Genomic DNA, 13,737 nt, shown 5'->3' on the forward strand with positions numbered 1-13,737 from the left:
TGCCACTTTATTTTCTACCCTTAGATGGACTGTATTTTTCTGTTTTTTTTTGTATGCCTTGTGATTTTGTTGTTGAAAATTGAGCATTTGAAAAACTGCCTCCTCCCCCAGCCTTTTCAGACTAGTTCTGGACCAGGGAAGTTCTTCACTAACTAGTGAGACATTTTTGAGCCTTGGAATCAGACCAAGATGAAGGTTGAATGTCTCCTTAGGGTGTTCTGAGCAAGGGTCTTGCCTTGAACTATGTGTGCTTTTTTTTTAATTCTCACTTATACAGAGTTGCATTTAAAAGTTTTTATTTCCTAATGAGAATGAATCTTATCCAAGATTATCCTTGGTACTTAAAATTCATGACTGTTTGTCTCCATTCATGATCCTTTATTCTAAGTACTCATAGTTCTTCATGTTTTTGTACCATTTAAGAGCATTGCCCACCTCTTCAGCTGCATTTCTTCATCTGAGCTTCAATGTGGGATAAACAGAGAACATTCCTTCAGGTAGCTCCCCAGAAACATTAGAACATTGCAAATAATGTATTCTCTGCTTCCTAAATGTCTAAGAAGGGAGTTTGGAACTGCTATCTCCTACAGACCAAGACCATGCTGTGCCAGGGAAGGAATGGGCAATGGTAAACAAAAATATTATAAAATTTCTTACTATTCTGAATATAATTTTTTTTCTTGATAGGGTGTTTTCTAGGTTGCTATAAATATGTGACTTTTTTGAAAGTTCTCAAAAGGTCAGGTTAGCAAGCTTTTGGTTACATTTTGATATCTACATAGAACAAGGAATTGTTATTCTTCCTAGTCTATCATTTTTTCTGATATCATTATTAGACTTGCATTTATTTTTATAAATGCTACATATCTATAAGACTATGTGAAATTTCCCACAAAAAAGATGGGCATTTTATTTTTCCTTGTACAGTTCTCAAACAAAAGCAGGTTAATCCACATATAACTTGTTTTTGGCTCTCTATATCTAGGGTTCCTCTGCATTCACAGATTCAACCAACCATGGATTGTGTAGTACTGTAATATTCACTATCAAAATATACCAGAGTATAAGTGAATCCATGCAGTTCAGATTCATGTTGTTAAAGGGTCAATTGTACTGTCAATTTTTCTATGCATATTTTGATGAAATTTTATATACTCTTAATAGCATTATCCAGAGAAACAGGATCAGTAAGACATATATAATTATGTATTAGAAGGATGTCCCAGAGAGAGGCTGTAATGCTTCAACTGTCCATTTTTGTTGTTGATTGTTTATCAGGCAGAACAATCTACAAAACATGTCTGAGCTTTTTCTTACTCTGTTAACTGATTGTAAGGAACTCTCTATAATTTACTTGTGCCTTTAGACTTGCTGGGAACTGATCATGTATATACAACCACCATTTTGATAATGCAGTGTTGCTACACATGCCAAACTTCCTGGCATGGTTGGTCAGAAAACTTCCAGTTAATGATGGGTAGATCAGGTCACATGGCAATTTGGTAGCCCATGGTAAAGCATTCAGTCTCTACAAAGGCCCAATAGTAATCCAGCAGCAGCTTCTCAAAGAAAGGTAGTTATCTGTGGATAATGGCAGGGCCTTGCTCCAAAATCTTAAAAGCCTAAGCTCTGAGTAATTACAGAGGCTTACCAAAGTATTTTTATTTGCCACTGCCACTTCAAACACCAAAGAATCTGCTGGATCATATGGCCCAAATGGTAGAGCAGGTTAAACAGTATCCTAGACCTATTATAGAGCCATCTTTTGTTCTGGGTCCCATTCTAAACCAGCAACTTTGGGCAGGGGCTGCTGAGGGGGTCACACAGTGAATGGACCAGAGTAATACATCTAAATGGAAACTGTGTTGTCTCTTAAGTCCCAGGAGGTCCACTAGGCATTGTACCTCTTTTTTTATTATAATAATGCCAGATGCAGCAATTTATCCTTCATCTTAGAAGGGATATTTTGATATGACCCACACCACTTTGTTATTCAGTCACTCAGTCATGTCTGACTCTTTGTGACCTCACTGTCCTTCACTATCTCCTGGGGTTTGCTCAAATTTATGTTCATTGAGTTGATGATGCCATCCAAACATCTCATTCTGTTACCCCCTTCTCCTCATACCCTCGATCTTTCCCAGCATGAAGTTCTTTTCCAATGAGGCAAGTCTTTGCATCAGGTAGCCAAACCACACCGTCACTGGAATCCTATAAATTTCACTGAGGTAGAAGTTTCCCGAATTTAAATCAGTTTTATTTAGCACTCTCTGCTATGCAAATATCTTACCAATAAATCTAGAATAGTTGCTACTTTTCACTCATTAGTTTCAATCAGCCTATTGTCATCAATATAAAGGACCAGTGTAATGTATTGTGAAAAGAAACAGTGATTAAGATCTATATGAACTAAATTATGACATACGGCTGCAGAGCTGATATACCCATTGAGGGAGGAGAGTGAAGGTATATTGTTGGCTTTGCCAGTTTAAAAGAAAACTGCTTCTAGTATACCTTAGGGACAGAGATGGAGGAAAAGGCATTTGTTAGATCAATAGCTGCATATCAGGTACAAAGGATGTGTTAATTTGTTCAAGCAATGAAACCACATCTGGTATAGCAGCTGCAATTATTATCACCACCTGGTTAAGATTATGAGAACTTACTGTCATTCTCCAAGATCTGTATGCTTTCTGTAGAGGCCAAATAGGAGAGTTGAATAGGGGATGCAGTAGGAATCACCAGCCCCACAGTTCAAAGTCCTTAATGATAGTCCATTCAAAGTCTTTAATGATAGCATTAATGTCTGCAGTCCCTTCTTAAATGACAGGTTTTTGATGTACTATTTTCTTAGATGCAGGCAGTTCTAATGGCTTCTATTTTGGACTTTCCCACCATAATGGCCCTAATTCCACAAGTCAGAGAACCGTTGTGGGGATTCTGCCAGCTACTAAGAATTCAAATTTCAATTATGCATTCTGAATCTTGGGAAATAACCACAGGATGGACTCAGGGACACACTGGAACCATTGGGAGACATACAATAGCTACATTTCTATTTATCACCTGACCTCCATAGGCCATGACTCTGACTGAAGACTCACAGTGACATTTTGAATCTCCTGCAATCAGTGCCAATTTAGAGCTAATGTCAATAGTCCCTGAAAGATCTGATTATTTCCTTTCTCCTATTTATAGTCAATCTGGTAAAAAACAAACAAACAGACTAACAAAAAACCCTACAGATCCTTTTGGGGTAGGCTGGAGAAAGACTACAGTATACATTTTCAGAAGTATACTGGGATCAGTCTTAAAGGATGTCTGTCTTCATTTCTATTCAGATTTGCTCTGGGTCTGTAATATGACCCAAGTCTGGAAACTGAGGCCCATGACTCTGTTTTTTTTTATGATTTGACTCACATTTGTGTTCCCTTTACCTAGATCCTTTTTATTTACCAGATCAAGTAAGCATTTAGTAGGCTTCTCTATTTCTCTTCTAGGAATGTTGCCAAAATCTTGGCTCTCTGTGCACCAATGCCAAACAGAAATACAGAGACAGAGTTATGGAGGAGAAGGAAAGAGTGGCTTTATTACTTTGCCAGGCAAAGGGGAACACAGTAGGCTAGCACCTCAAGAACTATGCCCATTTGTTCCTTAGAGAGTAGAGGAGAAGTTATATAGTCAGGCAAGGGTATATGATAAGAATCAAGGCAGTAATAGTATTTCCTTCTTCTGCAGAATTTCAAAAGGGTGAAGTTGCTGACAAGATTTGGGTGTGTACAAGGTCTCAGGTGGTTGGGTCTCCTAATCTTGATGAGCTTCTCTGGTCCCTTTAATCTTGCCTCAGGTGGTTTCTTGGCTGCTCCTTCTTTGATTCTGCCATTTGAAACTGAGAGAAGGTCACAGAGTCTTGCCTATAAGAAATGGAGGACAAAAAGACCTCTATACCCAGGAGCCCTACCAGGCCCTGCTCAGCAACAGGAACACCATGATTAGCCAGCCAACATCTTACATATGTGTAAGATGATATTGTGATTGATGCTTTTATTTTATTATCCATCACACTAACCATATTCAGCTCAATTTACCTTTGGTGGTTGAATACAGCCACTTAACTGCTTGCCATCTCAGTATCCAATTACTCCCATTACATTTAAGGTTTCCATTGATTGGTTGTTGTTTCCTCCATTAAGATCTGACCTACAAACAAAAACAATCACTGAAAACTTCAAGGATATTGGAGCTTTCTTCACAAAATTGTTTCTCAAAGTATTGGTGAAAGTTAGTCCTTTGGATCTTCTCACTGTGGATGAGTAGGTCTTAAATGAAAAACCCACTTTAAGATCTCAAACTCCCTAAGCTGAATCCAAGCTGGACCCTGTGGGGCCCTCCTGGGTACAAATCCTTTCTGTGTTCTCTCTCTCTCTCTTTTTTTTTTTTTTTGGTAGGAAATAGGCTTCATTCAGCCTCTTTGACCTTCCCTGAGTTCCAAAGGGCAGATTCAAATAGCTGCTAATCAGGAAAGGGAGGGAATGCAGAAACAAGGGAGGAGCTGTCAAGAAATAATAGCAGAGTCATTAAAACAGTGTCCTGTTTCCTCCTCAAGGAATATATATATATAACAAAATCTTTCAGTACTTCTGTAGAAACTAAGATCTCATCCAGGTGGAGGATGGTAACTTAAGGCCTAGTATAAGACTGCTGGAACACTGCCCTGTTACCTCACCAATCAGGAGAAAGTATGCAAACAAGTAGAAAATAATGACTCTGATCCCCTCCCCAAATGATTCACCCTTTAAAATCCTTCATGGTCTAGAGAATCTCTGGAGTTGGTTTTTGGACACGAATATGCCTTCTGGGTGGACTCCGGTAGTTGGTGACGGACAGGGAGGTCTGGCGTGCAGTGCTTCATGGGGTCGCAAAGAGTCGAACGCGACTGAGCGACTGAACTGATCTGAACTGATGCCTCCTCTCTGGGCTGCTGGCCTCCAGAATAAAGCAACTTTCCTTTTCCACAAAACACTATTCTCTCAAATGTTAACTTTAAAGCAGTGAGCAACCAAACCTGAGTTCAGTAACAAGTATATATAAGTAAATTTGGATGGAAGCAATTTTATGTTCCTTCCACCATTATGTCAGTTCCTCAGTATTGATTTCCATACATGTTCCCAGGATTTGTGTCTGTATAATTTAGAAAATTCAATGGGATTTTTGTTTGTTTTATGTTTTGTTTTTTAGAGTGTGGTACAACTACTCAAGGGTAACGCTTTGTATCTCAGCTTCAGAAACTTGAATCTAGTTAAAAGTCTAGAAGCCAAAATGAGTAGTAGGAGTAGGTTCTGAGGAGCATCAGTATTGTCTTGCAGAACAACTGCTACAGGGAAGGCAGTTACGTTTTCCACAGGCAATTAAAAAATAATCTTGTCAGTTGGAGGTGGAGAAGTCTCTCCCATTAGAGGTAGAAAGGCTGCTCCCTGTGGGACGTGGGAGGGTGTGGGTCAGTTCAGTTCAGTCCCTCAGTCGTGTCCAACTCTTTGTGACCCCCATGGGCTGCAGCACACCAGGCTTCCCTGTCCATCACCAGCTCCCGGAGTTTGTTCAAACTCATGTCCATCAAGTTGGTGATGCCATCCAACCATCTCAATCTCTGTCATCCCCTTCTCCTCCTGCCTTCAATCTTTCCCACATCAGGGTCTTTTCAAATGAGTCAGTTCTTTGCATCAGGTGTCCAAAGTATTGGAGCTTCAGCTTCAGCATCAGTTCTTCCAGTGAATATAGGGACTGATTTCCTTTAGGATTGACTGGCTTGATTTCCTTGCAGTCCAAGGGACTCTCAAGAGTCTTCTCTAACACCACAGTTCAAAAGCATCAATTCTTTGGTGCTCAGCTTTCTTTATGGTCCAACTCTCACATCCATACATGATGACTGGAAAAACCATAGCTTTGATTAGATGGACCTTTGTTGGCAAAGTAATGTCTCTACTTTTTAATATGTTGTCTAAGCTGGTCATAACTTTTTTTCCAAAGAGCAGCAGTCTTTTATTTTCATGGCTGCAGTCACCATCAACAGTGATTTTGGAGCCCAAGGAAATAAAGTCCCTCAATGTTTCCATTGTTTCCCACCTATTTGCTATGAAGTAATAAGACTGGATGTCATGATCTTAGTTTGTTGAATGTTTTGTCTTAAGCAAACTTTTTCACTCTCCTCTTTCATTTTTATCAAGAGGCTCTTTAGTCTTCTTTGCTTTCTGCCATAAAGGTAGTGTGGTCTGCATATCTGAGGTTATTAATATTGCTCCCAGCAATCTTCATTCTAGCTTCATCCAGCCTTCATTCATCCTAGGCTCCAGTATGTGTCAGACACACTTTTCCTCTAGTTTTAAACTCAAAGAGAAGGATGGAACCAGTCCCTAGAGTAAGAATACAGATAAATTGCTCTGTGTCTTACCACTTTTATATCCTCCCTCTAAGCAATTTTGAAAGAAAGTGTCTGGACTTTGGAACCTAAGGAAAAGTCAACATTTGGAGTAGGTATGCCCTAAATCAATGGTCTAAAACAAAATAAAACAAACAAACAAACAAAAAAAAAACAGTGGGACAAATTCACCCCAGGCCTAACCTGATTTTGTACATGCCCTTAGTTAAGGTTTGCTTATACATTAGAAAAGAAGAAAATATATGATAGAAACTTATCTGAATCCCCAAATTTAAAGTGTGTGTATGTGTGTGTGTGTATATATATATATATATATATATATATATATATACCCACATGAGCACCTGAACTAATGGTATGGATCTTTGCCACTGTGTGTCACAGTAAGAAGGCAAGCATCAATTAACCTAAGAGGGACTGAAGAACTTAATTCAACCTTTTTTCCTAATATATTCAGCTCAACATCCTCCATACACATAGATAAAAAATAATGCACTCTATTAATTCAAAATGATTTCCATTTTCTTAGGAAGTTTTTCAGAGTTGGTGTTTCTCTTTCCAGGAAAATTCTTAAATTTAGCTATTTCTTCTGGATTTCTCTTGATGGATCAAGATAGCAGCTGACACAAATTCATCATCTTGACAGGAACAGAATTGAGAATGGTGATTTTTTAAAATTATCTGAAACCTGCTATACTTTTTTTCTTTTATTCCATAACACTAAAAGGTAATTTAAACAGGTGTTTTGATCTTAAGCTAGAGATATTTTCCAATTTGCTACCTATTACCAATAAAGGAATATTAGCAGCCCTGGCTAAGGACTCTAACACTGTATGCGTTTGTTCTATCACTCACCAAGTGTGTGATCTTGGACAAGTGACTTAAACAGTTACCTGCAGAATGGGGGCAATGATAGTAATATTAATACTTTGTTGGATTGCATAAGTATTAAATAAATGGGTATTTGTAAGTCACTAAAAATAGTGCATGTCATATTGTAGTCACTTCTAAAGTGTTTATTAAATAAGCATAATAAAGAAAATGTAGAAAAAAGGGAGCTTAAATATTTATTATAACACAATAATATTGCATGTGCTTGAGTTGAATTTGTGTTTTAATATAATGGTAATACAATATGATATAATATAATCTTCTACTTTAAGAGTTTTGATAAGGCTATTTACTTTGTGATAATCTAAACATTTACTATCTTATTCCCTCTTTTCTTTTTCTGCGGGGAGCCAGCCTGACTGCTCAGGCTCCTTCTTGGCCCTGAGAGAGATCAAGAGGTCCCTCTCTGTCCCGCCACCCCTGATTTATTAAAGTGCAGGTTGACCTTTCTCACCTCCCTCAAGGAAATTGCTGTAGCGACCTTTTACCCATTTTCCTGACGAGATTGTCAGGCTCCTGTGTATGGTTTATGTCTAGGTAATCTTTAGATAATCTTTAATTGATTGTAATCATGATAATCTTTTAACTGATTGTAATCATACTAAGACGCCAGTCCCTTGCTCTGATAGTCTTAAAGAGTTGAGATAAAATTCCTGAGCGAAGACTAATGCCTGCGATTCTGCACGTATACATGTCCTTGATCTAAATTTAGTGAGTCCTGTTAGCATATATATGCATGTTACTCCTCAATAAAGTTGTCGGTTTCAGTCGAGAGCTGACTCCGTCCCTCTCAACCCCATCTTTCCGAGTCTTTATTTCTTAGGTATTTCGGCGATTGCGCCCGTGACCGGTTCGTTTGCCGGCAGGCTCCGGCATTTTTCTTCTTTGGGAAGTCAAAATCTGACTTCTCGCCTATACATATATTTATAAATCACTATAAATTTAAGATTATGCCATATTTTTAGTTGCATAAAATATATTATTTTGTGATTTCTAGTGTCTGAAAATTATTTGTTACTGAAATTTGAATTGGAATTTGTCAAAGCAAATAATCAAATATCCCATCAGACCTTGGAGGGAATATTTGTTATTGATATTTCTTTAAATAAGAAGTCTCAAAACCAAAGAGCTATTTGCAGATGTCGATAACATGGTTCTAATAATTTGTAATGTTGGGAAGAGAGCATTTTTCTTTCTTCTATTCTAGGTTTGTTGGCCGGCTTAATGATTAAATTTACATAAGTCAGATAAATAGGAGAAAACTAAATCTAATTTCATAAATATAGAAGTCCCATAAAAGTATGCGTCTCAAAGAAGTGACTGAAGTCCCAAACTTCTATACCTTTTAGACAAAGAAACAATAAATGTGTGAGGAATTGACATGACAAAAGGGTTTGACTTTAAAGTAGTATTTATTGAAGTAGCAAGATTTATTAAATATAGATTGCTTGACCCTGAATTATTATTTCTGGTGATAAGAAAGCCTTCTTCCATAGGGTACGGGAAGGTACACTTCATATGGGAAATTTATCTCCTGTTTTCATGGGGACAAAAGAGGGTTAGAGGGTCCATCTTGCACTGGCTGTTTCTCAGGTTACTTTAATTCAAAATGATTGATTGGTCAAAGATAGCATATTCTACTCACCTTTAGGACTAAAGGGGAAATAATTTATAAGCCTCTTTAAAAATCTCTGCATGAGGACTTCCCTGGCTGTCCAGTGGTTAAGACTGTGCTGCAGGAGCTGCAGGTTTGATCCCTGGTTAGGGAACTAAGATCTCAGATCCCACATGTCCAAAAAATCCCACAAAAAATAAAAACTGATAATCTTATGGTGTGATTGTTTTCTGATAATTGCTTTTTCTGTCTATAATATTGTAAGTGTAGATAAACTTGTATATATAAGGTACTCAAGAAATCATGTATTTTATAATTTATAATGATTCATTGTAATTTCCCAATACTTATTATTTTGTACAGCATGGACATATTTGGCTGATTTTTTAAATGATAATAAGAATAATTAAATAACATACAGAATATAAAGCCAAGAATCATGGTGAAAGCAACATAAGCACTACTCTTTCAATAGGGAATGCAGACTATATTTTCTAAAAGAGTTTGGTAACTTCTCAGAAGAATATAATCTTGGTGTCACAGGAACAATTGTGATTTAAAATTAAATATTTATTTTGAAAACTTCAAATCTGCTTGACATTTTTGGTTTAGAGGCAAGACTGTATTTTATGACATATCTTTAAGTTCATATCTTACAACAACAAAGAGCAGTAAAACTGCTATTGAACGTTCAGTATTTTACTAACCTAGAAAATGTATCTTTTCAATATTCAGTATTTACAAGGTAAGATGTATTCTCAAAAAGCTCTTTGATCTTCATTTAATCCTTATGACATTCTAGTGAGATAGGTCAGTACTCTGAAGGGGAAAAGATTTAACTTTATAAAAGAACATTCCAAGGGTGCACAGTAGAAAACTATACAAGTTCAGATGGTGGATGACTAAAGATTAAATCATTGAAACGTCTTTGAAGCTAATTGTGCTCTTCTAGTGTTTTTCTTTTTTTTCCTTCTTAAATACTACATTTCTGTCAAAATCAGAAAAGAAACCAATAACAAGCTAGTTATTTTAAATTAAGAAAATTAACAAAAACTAAGCAAAGCCACTGAATTAAAATAATCTGGCCTTGAATCTGCAATCCATTCCTTTCTCTAATATATGAATGTGGACACAATAATTAATCTCGCTGATTGAGCCTCATTTCTGATTTTTAAAAGTACTTCAGTTCAGTTCAGTCGCTCAGTCATGCCCAACTCTTTGTGACCACCATGAACCGCAGAATGCCAGGCCTCCCTGTCCATCACCAGCTCCCGGAGTTTACTCAAACTCATGTCCATTGAGTCGGTGATGCCATCCAACCATCTCATCCTCTGTCGTCCCCTTCTCCTCCTGCCCTCAATCTTTCCCAGCATCAGGGTCTTTTCAAATGAGTCAGCTCTTCACATCAGGTGGCCAAAGTATTGGAGTTTCAGCTTCAACATCAGTCTTTCCAATGAACACCCAGGACTGATCTCCTTTAGGATGAACTGAATGTGTCTCCTTGCACTCCACTGGACTCTGAAGTGTCTTCCCTGACACCACAGTTCAAAAGCATCAATTCTTTGGTGCTCAGCTTTCTTTAGAGTCCAACTCTCACATCCATACATGACCACTGTAAAAGCCATAGCCTTGACTAGACAGACCTTTATTGACAAAGTAATGTCTCTGCTTTTTAATATGCTGTCTATGTTGGTCATAACTTTCCTTTCAAGGAGTGAGTAAGTGTCTTTTAATTTCATGGCTGCAATCACCATCTACAGTGATTTTGGAACCCAAGAAAATAAAGTCAGCCACTGTTTCCCCTGTTTCCCCATCTATTTGCCATGAAGTGATGGGATAGGATGCCATGATCTTAGTTTTCTGAATGTAGAGCTTTAAGTCAACTTTTTCACTCTCCTCTTTCACTTTCATCAAGAGGCTCTTTAGTTCTTCTTCACTTTCTGCCATAAGGGTAGTGTCATCTGCATATCTGGATTTCTCCCAGCAGTCTTGATTCCAGTTTGTGCTTCATCCAGCCCAGCATTTTTCATGATGTACACTGCATGTAAGTTAAATAAGCAGGGTGACAATATACAGCCTTGATGTACTCTTTTTCCTATTTGTAACCAATCTGTTTTTCTATATCCAGTTCTAACTGTTGCTTCCTGACCTGCATACAGGTTTCTCAAGAGGCAGGTCAGGTGGTCTGGTATTCCCATCTCCTTCAGAATTTTCCACAGTTTATTGTGATCCACACAGTCAAAGGCTTTGGCATAGTCAATAAAGCAGAAATAGATATTTTTCTGGAACTCTCTTGCCTTTTTGATGGTCTAGGAAATATTGGCAATTTGATCTCTGGCTCCTCTGCCTTTTCTAAAACCAGTTTGAACATCTGGAAGTTCACGGTTCACGTATTGCTGAAGCCTGGCTTGGAGAGTTTTGAGCACTACTTTATTCACGTGTGAGATGAGTGCAATTGTGTTGTAGTTTGAGCATTCGTTAGCATCGCCTTTCTTATGGATTGGAATGAAAACTGACCTTTTCCAGTCCTGTGGCCACTGCTGAGTTTTCCAAATTTGCTGACATATTGAATGCAGCACTTTCACAGCATCATCTTTTAAGATTTGAAATAGCTCAACTGGAATTCCATCACCTCCACTAGCTTTGTTTGTAGTGATGCTTCCTAAGGCCCACTTGACTTCACATTCTAGGATGTCTGGCTCTAGGTGAGTGTGAGTGATCACACCATTCATGATTATCTGGGTCGTGAAGATCTTTTTTTGTATAGCGTTTCTGTGTATTCTTGCTACCTCTTCTTAATGTCTTTTGCAAAAAATACTTAATATTTTGCATTTCTAGATGTATAGACAGACTGGATAAAGTTATATTTGAAGTAAGTACTGGATGAAATTATATCTGCTGTTAGTAAAAAGTACTTAACTATCAGTAAATGTCAGCTATTATTTCAGTGGATTAATGATATGATAAAATGATGAAAATGAATAGGATGAGAGAATGAGAATGATGCCAAAAATACAATTTATGTCAGCTTGTTTTAAACCTTCAACTGTTAAAGTTAAGCTTTTATAAAGTTTCGATGTTTATAAAGCAATAATGTCTATAATAAGCATTGAATTAAGTATTGAATTCAATAACACTTTTAATCTTCTCTGATACCCTGGAGTTGTAACCCAAACAGATAGAAATGAGTCAATTCCTAGTAACAAATGCTGCAGTGAGAAAATCCTATCTAATAAACACAACCTTCATATAGCATAGTGGAAAATTTATATGGATGCAAGGAAACAAGGATAGCCAAGTCATGTTAAAGAAGAACAAAGTTGGGAATATGCTCTACCAGAAATGATTTATTAAAATCAGATTCATTATATACTATGGAATTCACCAGACAGAAAATCAACACATCAAATAAGATATCTGAGAAATAGACCCCAACCATATACATAAACTTTACATATGATAGAGCTAGCATTGCAGATGAGCACTAAACCCTACTTAGATAAATGCTGCTAGGCAATCGGTCATCTATTTTGAAAAATAAAATGAAATCAGTTATCTCACCTAAAGCCAAACACAGATACCAATTCCATTTGTATTAATGACTTACTTGTATGAAACTAAATTTGGAAGCTTTCAAATGAAACAAACAAAAAACAAACAAACAAAAAAAAACACTGTATGACCTTGCAATGAAGAAGGTTTCATAAATGAGACAAAAATAGGGCTAATCATAAAAGAAAATTTAGTTAAATTGAGCCTTTTTTTTCACTAAAACTACCATTTAATAGAAAAACTGTAATCACTTTTTAAAAATCCAGATTTATGTCAGAACTCTCCTGGCAACAAATCTCAAATTTGAATAAAGTTAATACTGTTGAAAAAAAAAAAAAAAAGAAAGAAAAACAAAAAGAAATGCCCAAATGCTTTTTTTCTCCAAAGCTCCAGATGTGTTTCTAATGAGCAGTCACATTTAAAAAAAAAAAAAAAACTGGACTATATAATGGTCTTTTACTTTGTCAAAGCAGAGCAGAAATTAAAGTTGGTTTTGAATATTTCAGGAAGATGCCAGTTTTGAATTATTTCTTCATCAGAAATCACATGATGATCCAATGCTTTCAGAGTCCATATACTGTTGACAAGAACATGTCTATATCCTTTTTTAAGGCTTACTGGACAATCAAACATAGTGAGGACAATGAGGCTTGGACAGGTAAATAGCATATGTATGTTCTTTAACTCTGGAAACCCACTATCATGTAGATAGAGAAAGGCTAGTTTCTTCTATCGACCCAAAAATTTGGTACCTGGTAGACTGTTACCTGATTTCCATGAAGATTAAGTTTTATTAATTTTATACAACTTTGAAGTGGATGAATACCTGTTTGAGAAGATGCATACTCTAAGAGAGATACAAGATTGAAGACTTTCCATAGATTTTTGTATGAAGGCCACTGAAACTTCACAGAAATGATCTTTTTAATCTTCTATTATATTTTCATTATAGTGAATCCATTCCCTGTGATTGGTTTGCTCTTCTATGATTGTTCCATGAAACATCAGGTCTACTGTGCTGCAAGACCTTATGACCTGGGAAATAGGGTCCCAGACCCTGCACTGTACAACAAATCACTATATGGCCATATCCATTTCAGAGACCATTGTTAAGGTAATGGGGCCTAAATTGAGTCTTAAATTTAAAATAACATAATAAAAAATAAAGTGACAACCAGAAAGTTTATATTTCCAACAAATTATCAGCCAAAGGATTATTAACATTAATAATTTATGTGTATAT

At 36.8% G+C, this 13,737-nt stretch overlaps 1 pseudogene; it reads right to left on the minus strand.

Moving 5' to 3' along the window:
* Window positions 1-12,950: 12,950 nt before the first annotated feature.
* LOC110140195 (leucine-rich repeat and IQ domain-containing protein 3-like) lies at window positions 12,951-13,499 on the minus strand (annotated as a pseudogene).
* Between the last annotated feature and the right edge of the window lie 238 nt (window positions 13,500-13,737).

The sequence above is a fragment of the Odocoileus virginianus genome, unplaced genomic scaffold (genome assembly GCF_023699985.2).
Source record: "Odocoileus virginianus isolate 20LAN1187 ecotype Illinois unplaced genomic scaffold, Ovbor_1.2 Unplaced_Contig_31, whole genome shotgun sequence".
Lineage (NCBI taxonomy): Eukaryota > Metazoa > Chordata > Mammalia > Artiodactyla > Cervidae > Odocoileus > Odocoileus virginianus.